We start from the raw sequence: 23333 nt of genomic DNA on the forward strand, positions 1-23333 counted from the left end.
AAGGAAGTGCTGGCTGATTTTGGAGGAGGAGAGCAATAGACCCTTTCCTTGCTGTATAGCGATGCCCTGATCCTGAATTTCTGCTGGGGTCCAACCCCAGCAGGTCCAGGGGTCCCCAAAGGTGTGGACAGAGTCAGTGAAGAAGGAATGACACGGAGACAGCGTTCAGTTGATCAGCAGCCTAACCAGGATCTCTAGCCAAGTTCTGGTTCGGTTCTCTCACTAGGTTCTCCAGCCAGGTTCTCCAGGTTCTCCAGCCAAGTTCAGTCGCCAGATTCTGTAGCCAGGTTCTGTTGCCAGGTTCTGTCTAGGTTCTCCAGCCAAGTTCTGTGGCCAGGTTCTGTCCAGGATCTTTTGCCATGTTCTCTCGCTAGGTTCTGTCTCTAGGTTCTGTGTCCTGTTGTCTTGTTACATCTGTATTTATACCAGTTGATTTTAATCCTATCAATCTCTATTCCAAAGGTTAGGGCATTTCTTATCTCCATTCCAGGGAGTAAAGATTATGTAGCTTAAGCGTGATTGTTCATAGTTAAAGTGATTAACTACCCGCCTGGCACTTAGTTAAGGGGTTTTATTCCTTCCCTAACTTCAGGGGAAAATCCCTACCTAGGGAAACAACCCTTCTCAGGGAGGTGACCTTGGTTAAAACACATAGCGCCAAGAAGGTGAGCAAACATATTAAGAACAGTATGCCATATACGCCAGGTCCCTTGAAACATATGCTGTGCAGCTGTTTCTTCCCTGCAGCGACTGTGTCAAGCAGCAAGGATGGACCGGCTCCTGGAAAATTTCTTCAGGCCTTAGGTTTTACTTCCTGATCAGGACTGCTCCCTGAGCTGCCTAGGCTTTGGCTAGCTCAGCCTCATGTGCTGACCACCTTTCTGGTGCAGGTGTCCTGCAGTAATTAAGGGTACTTTCAGCTGGGCTGAATATTTTCTTTTTCTCTATAACTTTTTCCATCATTTAACATATGGTTTCCATAATTGCTTTTCTGTTTCTCCCCACTGTGATATAAGTTCCACTAGGTTTGAGATTTTTGTGTTTCGTTTATTGCTGTATCTCAGTGTGTAGTATAGGCTTGTTACTTAATAGGTCCTCAACAAATGTATGCTAAATAATGAATATATGCTTACATATAAACTATTTATGTATTCACGTGGCATGATATCCAAGTTAAATTGCTGGCGGAAAATAATTAAGTAGCCCTGACTAAGTGGCTCGGTTGGTTGGAGTGTTGTCCCATACACCAAAAGGTTTCAGATTTGATATCTGGTGGGGGCACGTACAGGAGGCAGTAACTTTTGTGTGGGAGGATAAAATTTACAAAGGGAAATACTTAAACAATAAATTTGTTATTGTACATGCCCAGAATGTCATTGGGAACATAAACAAGAAACTGGTACCCATGGCTGATTCCAGGCAGGAGAGTTGGGTGGCGAAAGGGCAGGCATAACATAGATACTATCCATGGTGTTCCTTTTTGTTACTTTTAAATTTTGTACCATTAACATTACTTAAATATTTATATTAATATTTTAAAGCTTAGAATTACTTTTAAAACCTCGAAACAACCTCAAGCTCTACTGTTTTTTCTGTCAGTTTGTCAGACCATAGTCATATGGCCTACATCATGTGATTTCCTAACTCCCACCTTAGGCATTCTGTATTTATTTATGACTAATAACTCAAGTTATTGAAACAGACAAGTTAATATTATATGCCAAATGTTTTCAACTTTATTAGTTGTAATCTGCAGGACCTCAATCTCTCTAGTCAAAAGCTTACCAGTCTTTTTACTTTGTGCAACATGAGGATATTTTTATCTTTGGTGAGTTAATCGCTCTCATTCACTGCCCTTGGGAACATAAATTAGTATGGTTGTTCCCAAAGGTGGTGTATCAATATGTACCAAAGCTTAAAAGTATTCATCCTCATGAGCATTCATTTCTAGATAGCTTAAAGAATATATTAGACATGTGCATTATGTTTGATGCATAAAAATATTTACCATGGTGGTGTTCATAATGGGAAAATATTTGATATCATATAAATGTATAACAAGAGAAAAATGGTATTAAAATAAATTCTGAGATAGTCATGTGATAGAATATCATACAGCCATTTAAAAAAATAATGGGTTTTCTTTTGGAAACTGAATTTAATCTAACCTTAACAAAAATGTTGAGGGGTGTGATTAATTAAATGTACTAGAAACACTGTCAGGGCAACAATAAGAGTTATAAAAACAGAATTTACGAATAAGCCATGCCATAGCCGGTTTTGCTCAATCATTAGAGCATTGGCCCACAGACTGAAGGGTCTCAGGTTTGATTCCAGTGAAGGGGGAATACCTAAGTTGTAGCCTTGATCTCCAACCCTGGTCAGGGCATGTGCAGGAGGCAACTAATCAATGTGTCTCTCTCACATTAATGTTTTTTTCTGTCTGTACCCCTCCTTTCCATTCTCTCTAAAAATCAATATATCCTCAGATGAGGATTAACAACAATAAAATAAAAATAAATGAAAAAATAAATTCAAATATCCCCTCCCCAAAATAGAATAAGCCTGACTTAGAATTATGAAAAAGGAGAGAAACCAAGATGGTGGCATAGGTAAACACCGAAATTGCTGTCTCCTACAACAACTTCAAAAATACAACAAAAAGACAAAACAGACATCATCCAGAACTACAGGAAGGCTGGCGGAGTGGAAATTCTACAACTAGAAGGAAAGAGAAAAGCACACTGAGGGTCAGGAGCTGCGGAAGTAAAGTGCAAAGGTACAGAGGCTCGAGCACACGCAGAAAGGGGCTGGTACCTAAGGACGCCACTGTCTTTTTGAATCGGGAGGGAGTCACAAGCTCCCGACTGCTCTGAACTCCAGTTCCGGGAAGTCTCTGGGGACCCAGGACTCATACAGGGGGAAACTGGACTGTCTGGCAGCAGGCAGAACTCAGAACTCAAGAGCGGCTTTCCCTCAGAGGTGTTTGCAGCAATTAAACTACCAGGACACTGAGACGCGCGGCCCCTTAGGGCAGGGCTGAGGATCTGCCATAGCTGTTTGCTCCGCCCTGTTGATTCCTTGAGACCCCCCCCCCCACACCCAGGCTGCAGCAGAGGCTTTTGCATATGAATGCTCTGGACCTTTGCAACCTGAAAATTACATAACAAATTACAGCTGGGCCAGACAGACCCAGAACTTCCAAGAGAAAGCCCAAAGCCCCACAGCAGCTTGCATTGCTTCACAGCTGGGCCTCATCTGGGCACCTCCAAACTCCAAACAAGGAAGGGGAATCTGCAGATATTTTCATAGCTCCTGCTGGGTAACCTCAGGAAGAGACTAAATTAGCACCTCCTTAGATCCAAGAGCCACTGTACCCAGTGGTCAGAGTGGGACCATCCAGATCACAACTCCTCAGATCCATAAGGGACACACTCAGGGGGCAGACTCAGTGAGCACCAAAGCCCCAATGAAGCAAATCTTGCCCCAGAAGGGTGTCTTCAGCACAGAAGTTCTCCCACTGCAGACACAGCTGATTCTCACTGCCAATAAGCCTGGAGGTCAATTCCTCCCAGTGATCCTACAACAATCAAGGCATAACTACAACAAGACTGTTCACAAAGCCCACAAGGGGGTGCACCAAGAGTGTCCACCTCAGGTAATTGGGGAGGCTGAGCCACTGGGCCCTATAGGACACCTCACACACAAAACCACTCTACCAACACAAGGAAGCATAAAAAATGTGGAGACAAAGAAACAGGTCACAAATGACAGAAATGGAGGAAAGCAAACGACTGGATATAGAGTTCAAGGCCATGTTTATAAGGTTTTTCAAGAATTTTATGGAAACCGCGGATAAATTTAATGAGTCCCTCAATAAGTATAGTGAGACCATGGAGGACATGAAAAAGGACCAACTAGAAATTAAGCATACACTGACTGAAATAAAGAATAATATACAGAGTTCCAACAGCAGACAAGAGGATCCCAAGAATCAAGTTAAAGATTTGAAATACGAAGAAACAAAAAATACCCAACCAAAGAAGCAAAACGAAAAAAGAATCCAAAAATATGAAGATAGTGTAAGGAGCCTCTGGGACAGCTTCAAGCGTACCAACATCAGAATTATAGGGGTGCCAGAAGAAGAGAGAGGGCAAGATATTGAAAAGCTATTTGAAGAAATAATGACAGAAAACTTTCCCTACCTGGTGAAAAAAATAGACTTACAAGTCCAGAAAGCGCAGAGAACCCCAAACAAAAGGAATCCAAAGAGGACCACACCAAGACACATCATAATTAAAATGCCAAGAGCAAAAGACAAAGAGAGAATCTTAAAAGCAGCAAGAGAAAAACAAGTCAGTTACCTACAAGGGAGTGCCCATACGACTGTCAGCTGATTTCTCAACAGAAACCATGCATGCCAGAAGAGAGTGGCAAGAAATATTCAAAGTGATGAATGGCAAGAACCTACAACCAAGATTACTTTATCCAGCAAAGCTATCATTCAGAATTGAAGGTCAGATAAAGAGCTTCACAGATAAGAAAAAGCTAAAGGAGTTCATTATCACCAAACCAGCATTATATGAAATGCTGAAAGGTCTTCTTTAAGAAGAGGAAGAAGAAAAAGGAACTCTTACCATTTACCACAGCATGGATGGAACTGGAGAGCATTATGCTAAGTGAAATAAGCCAGTCAGAGAAGGATAAATACCACATGATCTCAATCATTTGTGGAATATATTGAACAACATAAACTGATGAACAAGGACTGATCCAGAGACGGAGAGGCATTGATTGGACTGTCGGGCCTTGGAGGGAAGGTAGGGGAGGGTGGAGGTAAGGGGGAAAGATCAACCAAAGGACTTATATGCAAGCATATAGGCCTAACCAATGGACACGGACAACGGGGAGGGGGAGGGCATTAGCGGGGGGGTGGAGGGAGTAGGGGGTAATGTGGGGATAAGGACACATATGTAATATTGAAGGGACAGAACGGAACTTGAAAGAACTAAGCAGAACTAAGCAGAAATGCACCCTCCTCCCTCTTCAAGGACGAAGCTGGTACATACTCTTCTCCCTCTCCTCTATCTTGTCTTGCAAGGCTGGGCCCTCAGCCCAAGCCCCCCCCACCCCGAGAGTGACCACAAGAATGCTGGTATTGTCCTAACTCTCCGAACCACCCACCTGAGTGGACCAATGAAGCTCCAGAAATGTAGCTACGGTCCTAATAAGGCTACAGTGGAGGACGGCTCCAACCTTCAGAATGTGATGGTCACTTCCTGACCCTTATGCTGTAAAACCCTGACCAATCTCTGTAACTCACGCCACCCCTAAAGCCCACCCCAAATAGCTAGCCCTATATAACCTTTGTTCTCCTGGGACACTCTCTCTCTCGCCTCACCGCTGTGCCGGATAGAGGCTGGGAGCCAATTCTAGAATTGATCAATAAAGACTCGTTGCTTTTGCATCGGAGGAGGCTCCCTGGTGGTGGATTATTGGGGACCCCGAACTCTGGGCATAACAATATCTTAATCAATAAAAAATATATTTAAAAAAAGAATTATGAAAGAACAGAATGCCAGAATAAGCCTGAAAAAATTATGAAAAATAAGACCAGAATAAACTCAATGTAACAATTATGTAAATTGATTAGCAGCTGACTCTTCACCAAAAGTAGCATGATGTATAACAGCTATAGCTTTAATTCCACGTAAATACAGCTGAAAAACCACTAAACTCTGTAGTCACTTGCTGGATACCTGCATTTATTCAAGGTATTTGCTTTGTTCAATAATAAAATCTGTTAATGCTATATTTATAAACTGGTGTGTTTCTTTGAGTTTTGTTTTCTTTTTTTCTCTCCCTAATAATTTAGCAATAGGGATGGGATTCCTTGAGTACACCCTTCTTCTAGATGAATTTGTCAGAGGATTTGTGGCCACCTTTGATCAGCTGAGAATGACTGCTAAAAAGTCTCCCTTTAACCATTTTGCCTTAATGGGATTAGATTCCTGAGAAAAATTCCAAATACCCACAAAAATATTTTAATTACTACTGAGCAAAATAGGTAATGTACAGAGTCTAAGATCCCATCTCGTTCACCATTAACTTCAATGGTAGAGAAATATGGGAAGCCCAGAATGTTGCTGGCAAGTCTCTCTTAAAAGGTTCGTTTCACTCTGTCATGTTTGGGATGGGGATTCTTATGAAAACCCTGAATTCTAATAGACAAAATAAGGCTCTTTCTAGGTAGAAAGTTGAATTTTTAGGAAAAAAACAAACACTCAACTAAATAGACTGTTGGTGTCTCTAAAACAAATATTTCTCAGGCAATAAATGCAAGAATGAATTGGATAGCCATAAATAATGAATTAATATACTGGAAGAAGAGATTAAGAAACTGAAAGCTCTTTCTCCAGCTTTGCAATCCTTCCCTACTGATGCTCCTTCTGTGCCCTTTGTTTCCTTTTATTATTCCTTGCTTCAATCAGGGATCTTGGAGGAGGGGGGTACTGACCTCTTGGATGGATGGTTCCCTGTCGCTTATGAGCCCAGAGATTAATTCTTTCTGGAAGGGGGAGAAATATCAGTCTTATTCAAATATCCTAACACAGGCTGCCCAAGTCTCATTTTCAACTCTGAGACTCTAAGAAAATCAAACCTAGAAAATACAGTTAAGGAGGCAGAAATGATTAAAAGGAAAGAACAAGGAGTTATTGAGAATTTAGATAAGAAACTGTACCTTAGGATGAAGGTGTTTGATTGACAAGTGGCTACCCTGGTAACTTGCTAGAAAAAGAATTTTAAAAATAGCATTCAGGCTACTAAATGGTGAAGTGGAAATTGCAGTGCCTTCCAAACCTTATTTTTCACCTCAACATGAAGAAAATCAATACTATTCCTTTGGAGCACCAAAGACTCAAATGCCTCTTATAAGTTATCCAGTACTACTGGGAAGATTAGAAATGGTTAAAAGTCCATATGTCTTTTTATCGGATGGTATTCTTCTTATAAGAACTTTTTTTAAGTGCTCCAGGAAAGTCTGTGAAATTTTGCTGAGGTGCTTCATGGAGTGCTTTCAATCTATAGCCCTGTGCATGGGGACGTACACTGGCTACTGCATAGACTTGCTTCTGGACAACTTTGCTTCATTAATGGAACAAGCAAGATGTGACTGTATTAGTTTCCTATGGATGCTATAACAAAGTACCTCAAACTGGGTAGCGCTAAACCAGCGGTTCTCAACCTTTGGGTCGCGACCCCTTTGGCGGTCGAACGACCCTTTCACAGGGGTCACCTAAGACCATCCTGCATATCAGATATTTACATTACGATTCATAACAGTAGCAACATTACAGTTATGAAATAGCAACAAAAATAATTTTATGGTTGGGTCACAACATGAGGAACTGTATTTAAAGGGCCAGAAGGTTGAGAACCACTGCTAAACAATAGAAATTTATTCTTTCACCATTCTGGAGAATAGAAGTCTGAAATAAATGTGTCAGCAGGGTCATGCTCCCTCTGAGACTCAGTAGAATACTTCCTTATCACTTCCTAACTTCTGGTAATGGCTGTAAATTGTGGCACTCTTGGCTTGCAGCTGCATCATTTCAATTTCTGCCTCTATCCTCCCTGTTAGGACTATAGGTCAATACAATCCTTAATAGCCATTTGTAAGCTTCCTGCCACAGGAGACAAAAATCAGGAAAAGCTTGGTGGACACCAGGAGTCAGACCATGTAAGGAATTGAAACTGTCCTGAAGACACCCGATTGTACACCTGCATTCCATCCACATTCTAAACCCACTGACTCAGCCCCACTGACGACAAACATTTCCCACCAGTGACTGCATATATGGATAAAACTCCAACTACTGCATATAAGGATGAAGCCCACTTAAAAACCTCTAGGGAAACTGCTGCTAGAAGATTCCCATGACAGGGTAAACCAGTTTTGGAAAGGGCAAGATTGCAATAAGCAGTCCACTGGTTGCAAGCAAATGTCCAAGCAACTGAGGCACACTGTGAAAAAGCACACACCTTCTCAAACCCCAGCCCCAAACACCCTGTAGGATTTTGTTTTGGGGACTATGAATCTCAGCATTGCCAATTCTGGCATTTTCCAGGGGGAGAGAGCCTGGCTGATCATGACACATTGTACGGGAAAATCCCAGCGCTGGGTCTGACCAGCCTATATTAGTAGCAAGGACGCTCCCACTTATCTCTAGCCACCAGGGACTGGGTCGCCTACACTAAACCTTTCTATTGGGGGATGCCCCTTAGAATAGGTCTCAGCACAGGGAAGGGGAGCAACAACTAGGTCAAAATGCTGGCCCTGGGTTTCTTCCTCTCACTACGTTTGCAACTCTCCCCCCGCCCACACACACACAAATGGCCTTTTTATAATAACACTATGGGCAACTCAATCTCAGCCACTCTCAAGGACTCACCTTTGGCCTATCTCTTAAAGAATCTTAAGATCCTCAAGTTATGAGATGAAATTAGAGCCAAACACCTCATTATCTATTGCAATACAGCATGGCAACAATACAAATTAGACAATCAAGAAATTTGGCCCCAGGATGGCACCTTTAATTGTAACACCACTAGAGGTCTGGTGCACGAAATTCATGCATGGGGATGTGTGTCCCTCAGCCCAGCCTGCACCCTCTCCAATCTGGGACCCCTTGAGGGATGTCCGACTGCCCGTTTAGTCCTGATCTCACAATCCAGGACTGCTGGCTCCCAACCACTCTCCTGCCTGCCTGCCTGGTTGCCCCTAACCACTTCTGCCTGCCAGCCTGATCACCCCCTAACCACTCCCCTGCCAGCCTGATCGATGCCTGCTTCTCTGCCAGCCAAATTGTCCCTAACTGACCTCCCCTGTGGCCTGGTCACCCCTAACTGTCTTCCCTGCAGGCCTGGTCCCCCCCAACTGCCCGCCCCTGCAGGCCTGATTGTCCCCATCTGCCCTCTCTTTCAGGCCTGGTCCCTCCCAACTGCCTTCCCCTGCCGGCCTTCTTGTGTCCACGTGGGGTGGCCATCTTTGACTACATGGGGACAGCCATCTTGTGTGTTGGAGTGATGGTCAATTTGCATATTGCCTCTTTATTAGATAGGATTCTCCAATTGGACTCATACTGCTGCCACCTAGGCAAATGGTCTGATAATCCCTATGTTCAGGCCTTCTTTGAGCTCCACCACCACCCCAAACTCTGCTCCTCCTGTTGTATCCTTTATGCCTCCACCTCCAGGTCCCTAACACCATGAGGAACTCCTAAGTTAGCCTTCTTGTCCCCTCCCAAAGAGCAAGCAGCTGCCTTTTAACCCTTTTTTTCACTACAAAACTGCAAAAGCTTACTTAACAGTCCTGCTACTAGCAGATTCAGAACTCATTTTCACCCAAACTTTAGCATGTCATCTCAAAGGAATGAATGTGGCAGTTTTAAATCCAAGCAGCTGAAGACCTGGGAAGAGGCTGCTTGGCCTACTCCTTCTCCCTCATGCCTTTCTCCAGCCTCATATGCCTATACATAATTTTCCAAAGTCTTTGGTAACTTAAAAGCTTTGGAGCATTGTGGGGTTAAATGATAAACATCTAGATATTTTAAAATAACATTAAATTAAAAATAAATAAATAAAATATAACCTAACATGAAATACAGAAACATCGATTGCCAGACAACTTTTAAGTTTACTTAACTTTAGTTTTTATTACAGAAAATCTATAGAGTAAATTTGGAACTGTTGATGTAATGTCATGTGTTTTGTTGAAGATGGGTTTCTTTAAAGTAAGAGTATGTTTAAAGTTTGTTCACAAATGTCAATCTAAGAAATGCTGGTTGTTTATTTTTTGGTTATCATTGGAAAAAGGGTTCCTAAGAATTAAAAATTCTAATTAAATTGTAAAATTATATGAATTTAATGATAGAAGGCATAAAGTATAAAGATACATTTTTATAGGACAAGAATTGAAATTGTTATTCAAATGATGGTTATTTCTGAGTAGGTAAAATGTTTGTAAAAATTTAAGTTTAAAGAAAGACCCCAGTCAGGCTCCAGTCCCCATCCTCCACCTAATTTCTCTCTGGTGGACCTAGAGTTGTTTTCATTACACTTTCTCTTGCCCTTGCCATGGTGGGAGAAACCTACCTGTCCAGCGGTGCAGTAAGTCCTTCATCAAGATGCATCCCATCAATGCAGAAATGAAAGGTAAACCTTCTCTGTGAACACAGAGTGACCCACCCATACTACTATCTCCATGGAACACCTGGGCGACGGGGTCCAGTGAATCCGGATCTTTCACCCCTTAACCCTTCTCTCCTAGTATTTCTAACAACCCACTCTCATTGTGTCATATCTTATGTCACCTGGGTTTCTGACTTTTCAATGACCCAAAGCAATCCCACTCAGGCTCTCTCCTGTTGCTTAAGTCCTTAAGTTGGAGCCTAGAGTTTCTTTATTTCCACCACTCATTAACAGTTCTTGACACTATCATTGAAAGTTTCAGCAGGTTTTCCTGCTTGGTATTGAGGAACTTCTCTCTCCTTTTCTAGCCTTCTTAAAGGTCATCAAAAACAAAGGAAAGGCTGTGCCATCTTGAAGGGGAGAGTGACTGTGATAGGAAGCCTAGCCTTACCTTCAACCCAGAAGAACTCAGATACCTCTTGGGACCCTACAACAACAACACCCAGGGACCAGCTGCGAACCCACAAACACAGGGGAAGGAGTGGGGGAGGTCTTCCAAACATGATTTCAAATGGGGTAAAACCCTTGACATAAGGGGTGCATCTAGCCTTTATGAGGGCAAACGGGAGGAGACTTACCCAATTATTGCCAGTTTCAATTTTCAGTTTGGTTAAAGTTTCCTTCAGAGTCCTATTCATTCTCTCTACCTGGCCTGAACTCTGTGGTCTATATATGCAATGAAGTTTCCATTCTATTCTAAGGGCCTTTGCCAATAATTGAGTGGCCTGGGCGATGAACGCCGGGCCATTGTTAGACCCCATGTATAATGGTAGGCCAAACCTGGGGAGAATTTCAGTGAGGAGCTTTTTAACTACTATCTGTGCTGTCTCTGTCCTGGTCGGGTAGGCCTCTGGCCAACTGGAGAAGGTGTCCACTAAAACTAGGAGGTACTTGTATCCCCCTGGAGCTGGGGTGAGTTCAGTAAAGTCTACTTCCCAATGCTTGCCTGGGTTACTCCCCCGGAAGCGGATTCCTGGTTCCGTGACAGGCACCGGTTGGGGGTTTACCCTGGCATAAGTTCGGCATCTGCTGGCTACGTCCTTGATAATTCTGTATACTCCAGGGATGAAATACTCATGTCTGAGCAGCTCTGAAAGTTTAGTACCCCCAAGATGTGTACTCTGGTGGGTTTGCTCTGCTATTTTCCTTCCTAGTACTTGGGGTGCGAAGGTTCTTCTGTCTGGCAGTCGGATCCACCCCTGTTCTCCCTCCTTCCCCTTCAGTTTTCCGCTTAATTTCTTTTCTTTTTCTGTGTAATTAGGCTTTTGTGGAAGGAGGTTGTTAGGGAGGAGAGCAAGTACCTGCAGGGGCCCTACTGGTCTTTTGGCAATGTCTCTTGCAGTCTGATCTGCAAAGCGGTTCCCTCTAGACTATTCGAAGTTGTCCCTCTGGTGCCCTTTATAGTGGATGACTGCGACCTCCTTTGGGCCCCAAATAGAGGAAAGCAAGTTTAAGATCTCTTGGGCATTTTTAATGTCCTTTCCCCCGGCAGTGAGCAGTCCCCTCTCTTTGTAGAGAGATCCATGTACATGGACAGTGACGAAGGCGTACCTGCTGTCCGTGTAAATGTTAACCCTTTTTCCCTTCGCCCATCTTAGGGCCTGGGTGAGGGCAATCAATTCTGCTTTTTTTGCCGAGGTCCCATGTCCCAGAGCTTTGGCCCAGATAACGGCTTCTAAGGTGACTACAGCAGCCCCTCTGTATCGGACCCCCTCTTCGAGGAAACTGCTTCTGTCTGTGTAGAGTCTCATCGGGGTTGGGCAGAGGAATATCTGTTAAGTCAGCGTGGAGGGAGGTTAGCGTGGTGAGCACTTCCTTACAATCATGGTTTACCTCACCTTCCTCAGTGTCCGGCAGGAGGGTAGCTGGGTTGAGTGCAGCTGTCTTTAGGAAGCTTATCCGGGGCGGATCGAGGAGGAGTACCTGGTACTGGGTGACCCTGGCATTTGAGAGCCACCTCTCAGGTGGAGATCTTAGGAGGCCCTCGACATTGTGGGGCGCGATGATCTGGAGGTTCTGCCCAAATGTCAGCTTCGAGGCCTCCCTGACCAGTATGGTAGTTGCAGCTATGGACCGCAAGCACCCAGGCCATCTGGCAGCAACAGGGTCAAGCCTTTTTGACAGGTATGCTACCGGTCGCCTCCAGGGGCCCAAAGTTTGGGTCAGGACTCCTTTTGCCACCCCTTTCACTTCGGCCACAAATAACTGGAATGGCTTTTCAAGATTAGGTAGGGCTAACGCGGGGGCACTCACCAGAGCAGTCTTGAGGGTCCAGAAAGCCTTCTCCTACATCTTGGTCCAAGTGAGGCCGGCCTCCTTGCCACCCGTGGTGGTATACAGGGGCTTCGCAATCTCCGCGAACCCGAGAATCCAGAGCCTGCAATACCCTACTGCCCCCAAAAACTCACGTACCTGCCTCTTGGTTTTGGGGGTTGGGATGGAGAGGATGGCCTGGATCCAGCTCTCTGAGAGGGTGCGCTCCCCCTCCATTATGTGGTAGACTAGGTAAGTCACCGAGGTCTGGCACAATTGAGCCTTCTTGGCCGAGACCTTGTATCCTAGGTCTCCGAGGGTCTGGAGGAGGTTCCGCGTAGCTGTTTCACAATCCTCTCTGCTCTCCGTAGCTAGTAGGAGGTCATCTACGTATTGTAGGAGGGTAACCGAGGGGTGCTCAACTCTATAGTCCTTTAGGTCCTGGCTGAGAGCCTCATCAAACAGTGTGGGAGAATTCTTAAATCCCTGAGGTAATCTTGTCCAGGTCAATTGTCCCGACTCTCCTTTCTTTGCGTCTGTCCATTCAAAGGCAAAAATCGGCTGACTTTTTGGGGCCAGGGGTAGACAAAAGAAAGCATCCTTCAGGTCTAAGACAGTGTAGAACTTGTGAGTGGGCTTCAGAAGACTTAAGAGGGTATAAGGGTTCGGCACAGTTGGGTGGATAGTCTCTACCCTCTTGTTTACCTCCCTCAGATGCTGAACCGGCCTGAAGTCCTCTGTTCCTGGTTTCTGCACCGGTAGGAGAGGGGTATTCCAGGCGGACTGGCACAGGACTAGAATACCAGCCTCTCGAAGCCGAGCTATGTGCTTGGCGATTCCCAGCCTTGCTTTCTGGCTCATTGGGTATTGTCTTACCCGCGCGGGGGTCGCCGTGCTAGTCAGCTGAACTAGGATAGGTGGCCAATGCTTAGCCAGTCTGGGGGGATTAGTCTCTGCCCACACCTGAGGGATTTCTGTCTTGTATTTCTGTAATAGGTCCTGATTAGCAGGTGGGGGGTGTTCTTCATGGAGCCTGTATTCCTCCCCTAAGGGAAGAGTGACTGAGAGAATCTGCCCTTCTCCCCAGAGTACCTTTGGGCCATCCTTTTCAAAAGAGATGGTCACTCTCAGCTTATGTAGGAGATCCCACCCGAGGAGAGGGTGTGGGCATTCGGGCATGACCAGAAAAGAGTGGGTGACTGTTCCTGCCCCTAAGTCCGAAATTCTGGCCTTAGTCCACGGGTAGGTTCTCACCTTCCCTGTGGCCCCCTGGATTGGGGTTCTATGCCAAGATAAAGGTCCTTCTGGCTTTTGGAGGACTGAGAAGGTGGCTCCGGTATCAATCAGAAAGTCAATGGGTTTGCCCCCGACGTTAAGGGTTACCCGGGGCTCCTGGGGGCCTTGGGAGCCCTGACCTCCTCAGTCTACCTCCTCAACCAGGACCGGGATGGGGCCCGTTCCGGCCACTGCACGGGGTCTCTTCGGGCAGTCCTTCTTCCAGTGTCTTTCTTCCTTGCAATAAGCACACTGGTTCCGGCCAAGTGGGGGGTCAGCTCTCTTGCCCTTACCTTGTCCTTTACCCTTCCCTTTTCCGTGGTCTCCATTCATGGCTAGGAGGACCTTTGCCATTCTCTGGTTGAGGGCTACTGCCAGATCCTTCCGATTTTAGAAAACCTTCTGCGCTACCTCGACCAGTTCAGAGATTGGCTTCCCCGCAAAGCCTTCTAACTTTTGCAGTTTTCTTCTAATGTCTGGGGCTGACTGGGCAACAAACTGGACTGCCAGGGCCTGCCAATTTGCTGAGTCATCTGGATCAATAGGAGTATATGTACGGTATGCCTCACATAAACACTCGAGAAAAGCTGTTGGGCTCTTGGTCGGCCCCTTGACAGTCTCTGTTACCTTAGACAGATTTGTGGGCTTTTGGGCGGCTGCCGAATACCTCTCAGAAGAACCTGGCGATATTGGTCTAAAGCCTCTCTGCCCTCTCTAGAATTGGGGTCCCAATCGGGTCGGGTGGACGGGAGGCGATTACTGACAAAAACTGGATGTGTAGAGGGGGAACCATCAGGTCCGAGGACCTGCTTCCTGGCCTCTGCTTTTATTCTCTCTCTCTTCTCTGAAGTAAAAAGGGTCTGAAGTAACTGCTGACAGTCATCCCACGTTGGCTGGTGGGTGAAGAAAACAGATTCAAGGAGGGTGATAAGTCCCTGAGGGTTCTGAGAGAAAGAGGGATTTTGATTCTTCCAATTATATAAGTCACTAGTAGAAAAGGGGACATATGTCCTCAGCTGGCGTCCATCTGGATTAATGCCTCCTACTTCCCTTAAGGGCAAAGCTGGGGCCGGATTACCTGGCCCAAACTGCGTACCAGACCGAGTGTGGGGAGGACTGAATGGGTCTCCCTGGACGGACGAGTCCGGGGAGACAGGTGGGGACGCCTGTGCTGGGACTCCTGGGGGTTGAGGCACATATGGAGGGGGTCTCCGTGGGGGCAAGTTCCTCATCCTCCGGCGGTCCTGGGAGAACTGCCTTCGGCCGAGGAAGACTCTCCCTCAGATGTCTGGGTCTTGACCCCCGCCCTAGTGGCCCTGCCACCAAGACAGTCGTCTGTCTCTTTCCCAATTTCCTTTCGGCACACTGGCACTTTTTGAGCCAAGAGGGCTGATCAGTTAAGATGTCAATCCAAACATCAATGTAAGGAACTTGGTCTGGGTGGCCAGGTCCTCCATAGACAACTTGTCTGACCCCCAAACAGAGATTTATGTCATAAGTGCCAGTGGATGGCCAGTCGACATTAAAAGTGGGCCACTCCAGTTCACAAAATTTTCTCAAAGTGAAAGCATCAACTGAGACACCGTAGCCCTCAGCCCTCTTTTTAAAATCCTGGAAATTTTTAATAAAACATTCTAAGGGAGAAAGACATGAGTTAGATGATGCTTGTCCCATCTCGACTCTTAAGACTGTAAGGAAAATTGATGTTAAACAGAGACAGGCAAAACTGACGAAGAACAGACACGGAATGACAATTTCGGTTATGATCTTACAGACTTCAGAATTTCTACCAGAGTCCTTGACCGTCGTCATGGTCGCAGACATGGACGGGAAGTGTGCGGCGTCCAGCCTTCCACACGTCCAAATCAGACCAGATCAGACCATTCACAGACAGAAACTGAAACAAAATCAGGCCTGACTCACCAGGGAGCGAATCCAATGTGCCGGCATCCGGACTGCAGAGGAGCCGCTGTCAAGGAATTTGACCAAACTTTTGGGGATGACTCCCTGTCCCCTCGGAACCCGGCACCGGGACTCGGGAGTGTCCTTGTGGATATCTCGCTGGGGCCTCCAAATGTTATGGAGTGAATTCCCAGACAAAGAGCCACAGAGTCAATTGGGTTCAAATTACAGCCTTTATTCACGAATTCGAATCTGGGCTCAAGCCTTAGCTGACGCAGCAGCAGACAAGAGCCCTGAGCATCAGTTGTAAGTTGCTTTTATCCCCTCGCTCAGGGGAGCTATTTTGCAAAAGCTAATTGGCTGATCTTTAATCTGCCAAATCTATCTTTATTTCGGGGTAACTGGCAGGATATGGCTGGTTGCCCTGGGCCCGAGAAGCAGGATGTGCGGGCTTGTGGGTAAGCTAGAAAAACAGCTGGCAGCTGTTGCAAACAGGGTCACACAGTTTTATAATTTTCCACTTTCTATAATTAAGTTTATTGTTCCTGACCTGAGGTGCTTCTTACACTTATTTCCTCTTCACAATATCATTTTTTACATTTTTTTTATTCCCTAATTCTCTTTTCTCTGATGGTAACCATTATTTAGAGTTATTAATAAAGTGAATACATTTGTATTCAGTGCCCTGTGCATTGTGCCTTATTGTGTTACATTTGTGCCATAAAGTCAATGCAGGACAGAGAGATCTACATAACCAAACACCTGGAGAGGAGCGATCGTAGGGAGAAAAAGAAACAGCCTGCATATGAAAGAAAAAGAGGCAGCACCAGAAAAAGAAGTAAACGAAATGGTGGCAACCAATATTTCAGAGATAGAATTAGGAGAAATGGTCAGAAGGTGACTGAAAAGGTTGGAAGACAAATTAAACAATATGTGTAAGAACCAAGAGGAAATCAAGAAGAACCAAGAAGAAATGAAAAATGACGTCACTGCTATAAAGAACTCAATAGAAAGCATGAATAGTAGACTAGAAGAAGTGGAGGACCACATCAGTGAGTTAGAAGACAAGGTAGGAAAAAAATACCCAAGCAGAACAGCATCTAGAAAAATAAAAAATAAAAAACAGGAGAATAGCCTAAGGGAACTTTGGGACAACACGAAATGAAAACACATCTGCATAATAGGGATGCAAGAAGGAGAGGAAACTGAGCAAAGAATAGAACAACTCTTTGAAAAAATAATGACAGAAAACTTTCCTGATATAGTGAAGAAAAAGCTCACAAAAGTCCAAGAAGCTCACAGAGTCCCAAACAAAATGAACCCCAAAAGACCGACGCCAAAGCACATCATAATTAAATTGGCAAACAACAACAACAACATAAGAATTTTAAAAGTGGTCAGAGAGAGACAGAAAGTTACCTACAAAGGATTCCCCCATCAGACTATTGACTGATTTCTCAACAGAAACACATCAGGCCAGAAGGGAATGAAATGAAATATACAGAGTCATGCAAAAGAAGGGTCTGAATCCAAAAATAATGTACCCAGCAAGGCTATCAATCAAAATTGAGGGTGAAATAAGGAGCTTCACAGACAAAAAAGGACTAAGGGAGTTTATTACCATCAAACTAGCAATGAAAGAAATGCTAAAGGGTCTGCTGTAAAAAGAAGAAATAGGAAGCGAAGAAGGAACACAGGCATAAAAAATAAAAATGGCAACAAACAAGTACCTATTAATAATAACTTTAAATGTAAATGGATTAAATGGGGAAACAAAGAAACAGCCTGCATACAAAAGACATATGGTAGCTGAGTGGATAAGAAAACATGACCCATATATATGCTGTCTATAGGAAACCCACCTCAGAAGAAAGGACTCACAAAGACTGATGGTGAAGGGATGGAAAAAAGGTTTTTAACCAATGGACATAAGACACTGGGGGATAGGGGAGGCTAGGGGACTGTCTAGGGCGGGGGGGGGGGAAATGGACACATATGTAATACCCTTTGTAGTACTTTAAGCAATAAAAAAAAGAAAAAAGGTTTCTAAGGTGAATGGAAATGAAAAAAAGCTGGGGTAGCAATACTTATATCTGACAAATTAGACCTCAAAGTGAAGACCATAACAAGAGATAAGGCCATTTCATAACATGAAAGAGAGCAATTCAACAAGAAGATATAACTCTGGTAAACATATATGCACCCAATACAGGAGCAACCAAATACATAATAAAACTTCTGGAGGATATCAAGGGAGAGATTTACTGCAACACAGCCATAGTAGGGGACTTTAGTACCTCACTAACACCAATGAACAAATTCTCTAAACAAAAAATTAGCAAAGAAACATCAATCCTAAATGCCTCACTAGATCAGATGGAATTAATTAACATCTTCAGAACATTTCACCCTAAGGCCAAAGAATATATATTCTTTTCAAGTGCACATGGGTCATTTTCAAAGATAGACTATATAGTGGGACACAGGCAAAGTCTCTTCAAATTCAAAAAGATAAAATCGTATGAAGCATCTACTCAGATCACAATGGCATAAAACTATAAATCAACTACAATAAAAACAATAAAAAAGATCAAGCACCTGGAGTCTAAATAGCATGCTATTAAAGAATGACTGGGTTACCAAAGAGATCAAAGAAGAAATAAAGCATCATGGCAACAAATGCCAATGAAAACACAACAGTGCAAAGTATATGGGACACAGTGAAAGCAGTCTTGACAGAGAAATTCATAGCTCTACAGGCCTACCTGAAATAACAACGGATCCCACAGATATACAAATGATTATGAAAAAATACTATGGAACAACTCTATTCCAACAAAATGGACAACTTAAATGAAATGGACATATTCTTAGAAAAATACAAGCTCCAAAAAACTCAACCAAGAAGAATTCAAAAAAACCTGAATAGGGCGATAAATACTGAAGAAATTGAAACAGCAATCAAAAATCTTCCAGCAAACAAAAGACCCGGTCCAGACAGCTTTACAGGGGAGTTCTACCAAGCATTCAAAGAAGAACTAAAACCTATCCTCAAATTATTTCAAAAAATTCAAGAGGAAGGCACACTACCAACCTCTTTCTATGAAGCCAGTATTACCCTGATCCCAAAACCAGATAAAGACACCACAAAAAAAGAAAACTACAGGCTAATATCCTTGATGAATATAGATGCTAAAATTCTCAACAAAATTCGAGCAAATTGGATTGAGCAATATATTGGAAAGATCATACACCATGACCAAGTGGGATTTATTCCAGGGATGAAAGGCTGGTACAATATCTGCAAATCAATAAATGTGATACATCACATTAAAAAAACAGAGACAAAAATCATGTAATCATATAATTGATGCAAAAAAAGCATTTGACAAAATCCCACACCCTTTTGTGATAAAAACTCTCAGCAAAGTGGGAATAGAGGGATCATACCTCAACATAACAAAAGCCCTATATGACAAACCCACAGCCAACATCATAGTCAATGGGAAAAAAAAAAACTAAAAACATTTACCCTAAGAACAGGAACAAAACAGAGATGCCCACTTTCACCACTCATGTTCGACATAGTACTAGAAGTACTAACAATTGTGATCAGACAAGGAGAAATAAAAGGCATCCAAATTGGAAAAGAAGAAGTAAAACTGTCCTTATTCACAGATGACATAACACTATAAATAGAAAACCCCAAAGACTCCATCAAAACCTACTAGACCTAATAAATGAATTTGGAAATGTAGCAGGATAGAAAATTAACATGCAGAAAACTATGGCCTTTTTATATGCTAATAATGAACTCACGGAAAAAGAAATGAAAAAAAAATTCCCATTTAGCATTGCACCAAAATAATTAAGATACCTAGAAATAAACTTAAGTAAGGATGTAAAAGACTTTTACTAAGAAAAATACAGGATATTGAAAAGAAAAGAAAAAAAGATAGAGGAAGAAATGAACAATTGGAAGAACATACCATGTTCATGGATTAGTAGAATCAACATGATTAAATGTCGATTCTACCTAAAGCAATCTATAGATTCAATTCAATCCCCATTAAAATACCGAGGGCATATTTCACAGACCTAGAAAAAACTCTCCAAAAATTCATCTGGAAAAAAGACGCTAAATAGCCACAGATATCCTGAGAAAGAACAACAGAGTTGGAGGGATCACAATACCACATATCAAGCTATATTACTAAGCCACTCTTCTCAAAACTTCCTGGTCCTGGCACAAGAACAGACATATAGACCAAAAGAACAGAATAGAGAACCCAGAAATTGACCAAAGCCACTATACTCAATTAATATTTGACATAGGAGGCAAGAGCATACAATGGAGTCAAGACAGTGTATTTAATAAATGGTGCTGGGAAATTTGGTCAGATACATGCAAAAAAAATGAAACTAGATCACCAACTTATACCATAAACAAAAACAAACTCAAAATGGCTAAAGAACTTGAATGTAAGATGGGAAACCATAGAAATCCTATAAGACTCCATAGGCTGCAAAATTGCAGATATAAGCCATAGCAATATCTTTACAGACACAGATCCTAGGGCAAGAGAGACTAAGGGGAAAATAAACAAATGGGACTACATCAAAATAAAAAGCTTCTGCACAGCAAAAGAAACTATCAACAAAACAACAAGAAAGCCCACTGCATGGGAGAACGTATTTGCCAATGTTATCTCTCATAAGGGTTTAATCTCCAACATTTACAGGGAATTCATACAACTTAACCAAAGGAAGATAAACAATCCAATAAGAAAATGAGCAAAGGACCTAAATTGACAATTTTCAAAAAAGGACATTCAGAAAGCTAAGAGACATATGAAAACATGCTCAATGTCACTAATCATCAAAGAGATACAAATCAAAACAATAATGAGGTACCACCTCAAACCTGTCAGAATGGCTATCATCACCAAATCAACAAACATCAAGTGCTGGTGAGGATTCGGAGAAAAAGGAACCCTCCTTCACTGCTGGTGGAAATGCAGACTGGTGTAGCCACTGTGGAAAACAGTATGGAGTTTCCTCAAAAAGTTAAAAATGAAACTGCCATTTGACCCAGTAATAGCACTTCTAGGAATATTTCCCAAGAAAACAGAAACACCAATCAGAAAGGATATATGCACCCCTATGTTCATAGCACCACAATTTACAATATCTAAGATTTGGAAACAGCCTAAATGCCCATCAGTAGATGAGTGGATTAGAAAACTGTGGTACCTCTACACAATGGAATACTACGCTGCTATAAAAAAGAAGGAATTCTTACCATTTGCAACATCATGGATGGAACTGGAGAGCATTATGCTAAGTGAACTAAACCAGTCAGTGAAAGAAAAATACCACATGATCTCACTCATTTATGGATTAAAAAGAACATTATAACCTGATGAACAAAATGGTAGTTACAAAGGCAGAGAAGCATCGAACAGACTGTCAAATTACAGTGGGAAGGTTGGGGAAGGTTGAGGGGGGGAGGTAAGAGATCAACCGAAGGACTTGTATGCATGCATATAAGCATTACCAATGGACGCAAGACACTGGGGGGGGGGGCGGTTGAGGGCATGTGCCGGGGGGTAGGTGAGGCTGGGGGAAGGTCAATGGGGAAAAAAATGAGACATATATACTACTATTTCTAATACTTTAAAAAATAAAATAAATTTTTTAAAAAAAGCAAAGGAAAAATCTCATGACTTCTTTACAAAAATTTACAATTTAAATCGTGTGTATGATCATTATGTATTCATATGTTAAATGTAATGTTTTCTGCCTCCAGATGGCACCACTAGGGTACATTGTTTTATTGGCCTACAGAAATTAAATACTTACATAAGTTACATAGAATCCTGTGGTCTAGACAAAATATTTAATGTTAAAACCAGTTTAAGTTTAAAGTTATTACCATAAAGCTATACATTTTTCACCTAGATTTCCAAAGATTTATAATATAATCTTTTGTTTAAGTATATATGATAACCTCCTCAAAGTTTAAATTTCAAAATAGTTTTTTTTTTTTTTAACAAAGGAATGACTGTGTTATTCCAACAAGCCCTGAAATACCTCAGGGATTCATTCTCTCTCTAAGTTTTTAAACTAATTAGGCCTATTTAATAAGCTTATAAAATTGCATGGGAAACTTTGCCAAATAAGAGTATACATATATTTTTATTAAGATGAATATTCTAGAAGGACAACAAAATGGTGGCAGAATAGACGGACGTGACCCGAGTTTTGTTCTGGAGCAGATAGAGTGGCAGCAGAGACAAGTGGCACCCACCCCAAGTTGGCAAAGGAGACTCAGAAAATGAGACAATTTGCAGCTGGGAGGGGCAGAGGACCCCTGGAGAAAGGTAGGGTCCAGGATATGGGCAGGAGAGATCTGCCAGATGGAAACCACACGGCACCAAGACGCATGCCTTGGGACAGGCACAGCGTCTGACTGTGGAAAGGAGGTCTGTGGGACTGCTGGTGGCAGGGGATTCTAGATCTGGGTCCACAGTCATGGGTGACTGAGCCCAGAGTGGGGCAGCCTGAGGTGCTGATCAGGGCGAACAGCGCCAGCAGGTGAGGGGCTCGTGGGGGCGCAGTCTTTCCCCTCTCTGTGGCCTGTTCTTTTCTTCGCTGAACTTAGTTCCTGGGATATTTTGGATGCAGACATGCACCCGTGGCTGGGGTGCAGGAGTGGGAAAGGAGATGGTCCAGGAGAAGGGACAGTGAGTCTGGCGCTGAGTCATGCCTGAGCCCTGGACTGGGGTAGCCATTTTCACCCAAAGAGATAGCCCCTCCCTCCAGTCTCTAGGCGACCAATACAGCCACACCCAGAATACACCTTATTTGGTAAAAAATATTTAAAAATTTTTTTTGAATAATCCCTGAGAGTTCAAAGGGACTGGCCTAAAGAGAGGCCTTCAGTCCCAGCAACAGGAAACAGAAACCAAAGACAGCACAGAAGACTGGGATCTTAAGATAGCCAAAGGAACATTCACTTTTTCATTTTTTATTTTATTTTATTACTAGTGGTCCGGTGCATGAAATTCATTCATGGGGGAGGGTGTGTTCCTCAGCCTGGCCTGCACCCTCTCCAATTTGGGACCCCTTGAAAAATGTTCTACCAGTTTACAGGGATTGGGCCTAAACCAGTAGTCGGACATCCCTCTCGTAATCCAGGACTGCTGGCTCCTAACCGCTCACCTGCCTGCCTGCCTGCTTGATTGCCTCTAACAACTCTGCCTGTTGGCCTGTTCACCCCCAACTGCCCTCCCCCCCCGCTTCTGGCCTGCTTACCCCCAATGGCCCCATCCCCCACCAGCCTGATCAGCCACAACTGCCCTCCCCTCTTGGCCTCTAACTGCCTCTACCTCGGCCCGACCACCATGGCTTTGTCCAGAAGAACATCTGGAAGATCTCCTAGAAGGTCTCCCAGTCTAATTAGCATATTACTCTTTTATTAGTATAGATATATTTGTCTATAAATATGGTTATGATTGCAGATATGAGTAGGAACAGGTAAAATTTTATAGAATGGGCCTTTTATTACAGATGGTGTGCCATGTATGCATTTTTTCTAAAGAAGTAAAAATTACTTTAAAAAGTGTTTCAGGAAGACTTTGAGAAATTTA

The sequence above is a fragment of the Myotis daubentonii genome, chromosome X (assembly GCF_963259705.1).
Source record: "Myotis daubentonii chromosome X, mMyoDau2.1, whole genome shotgun sequence".
NCBI lineage: Eukaryota > Metazoa > Chordata > Mammalia > Chiroptera > Vespertilionidae > Myotis > Myotis daubentonii.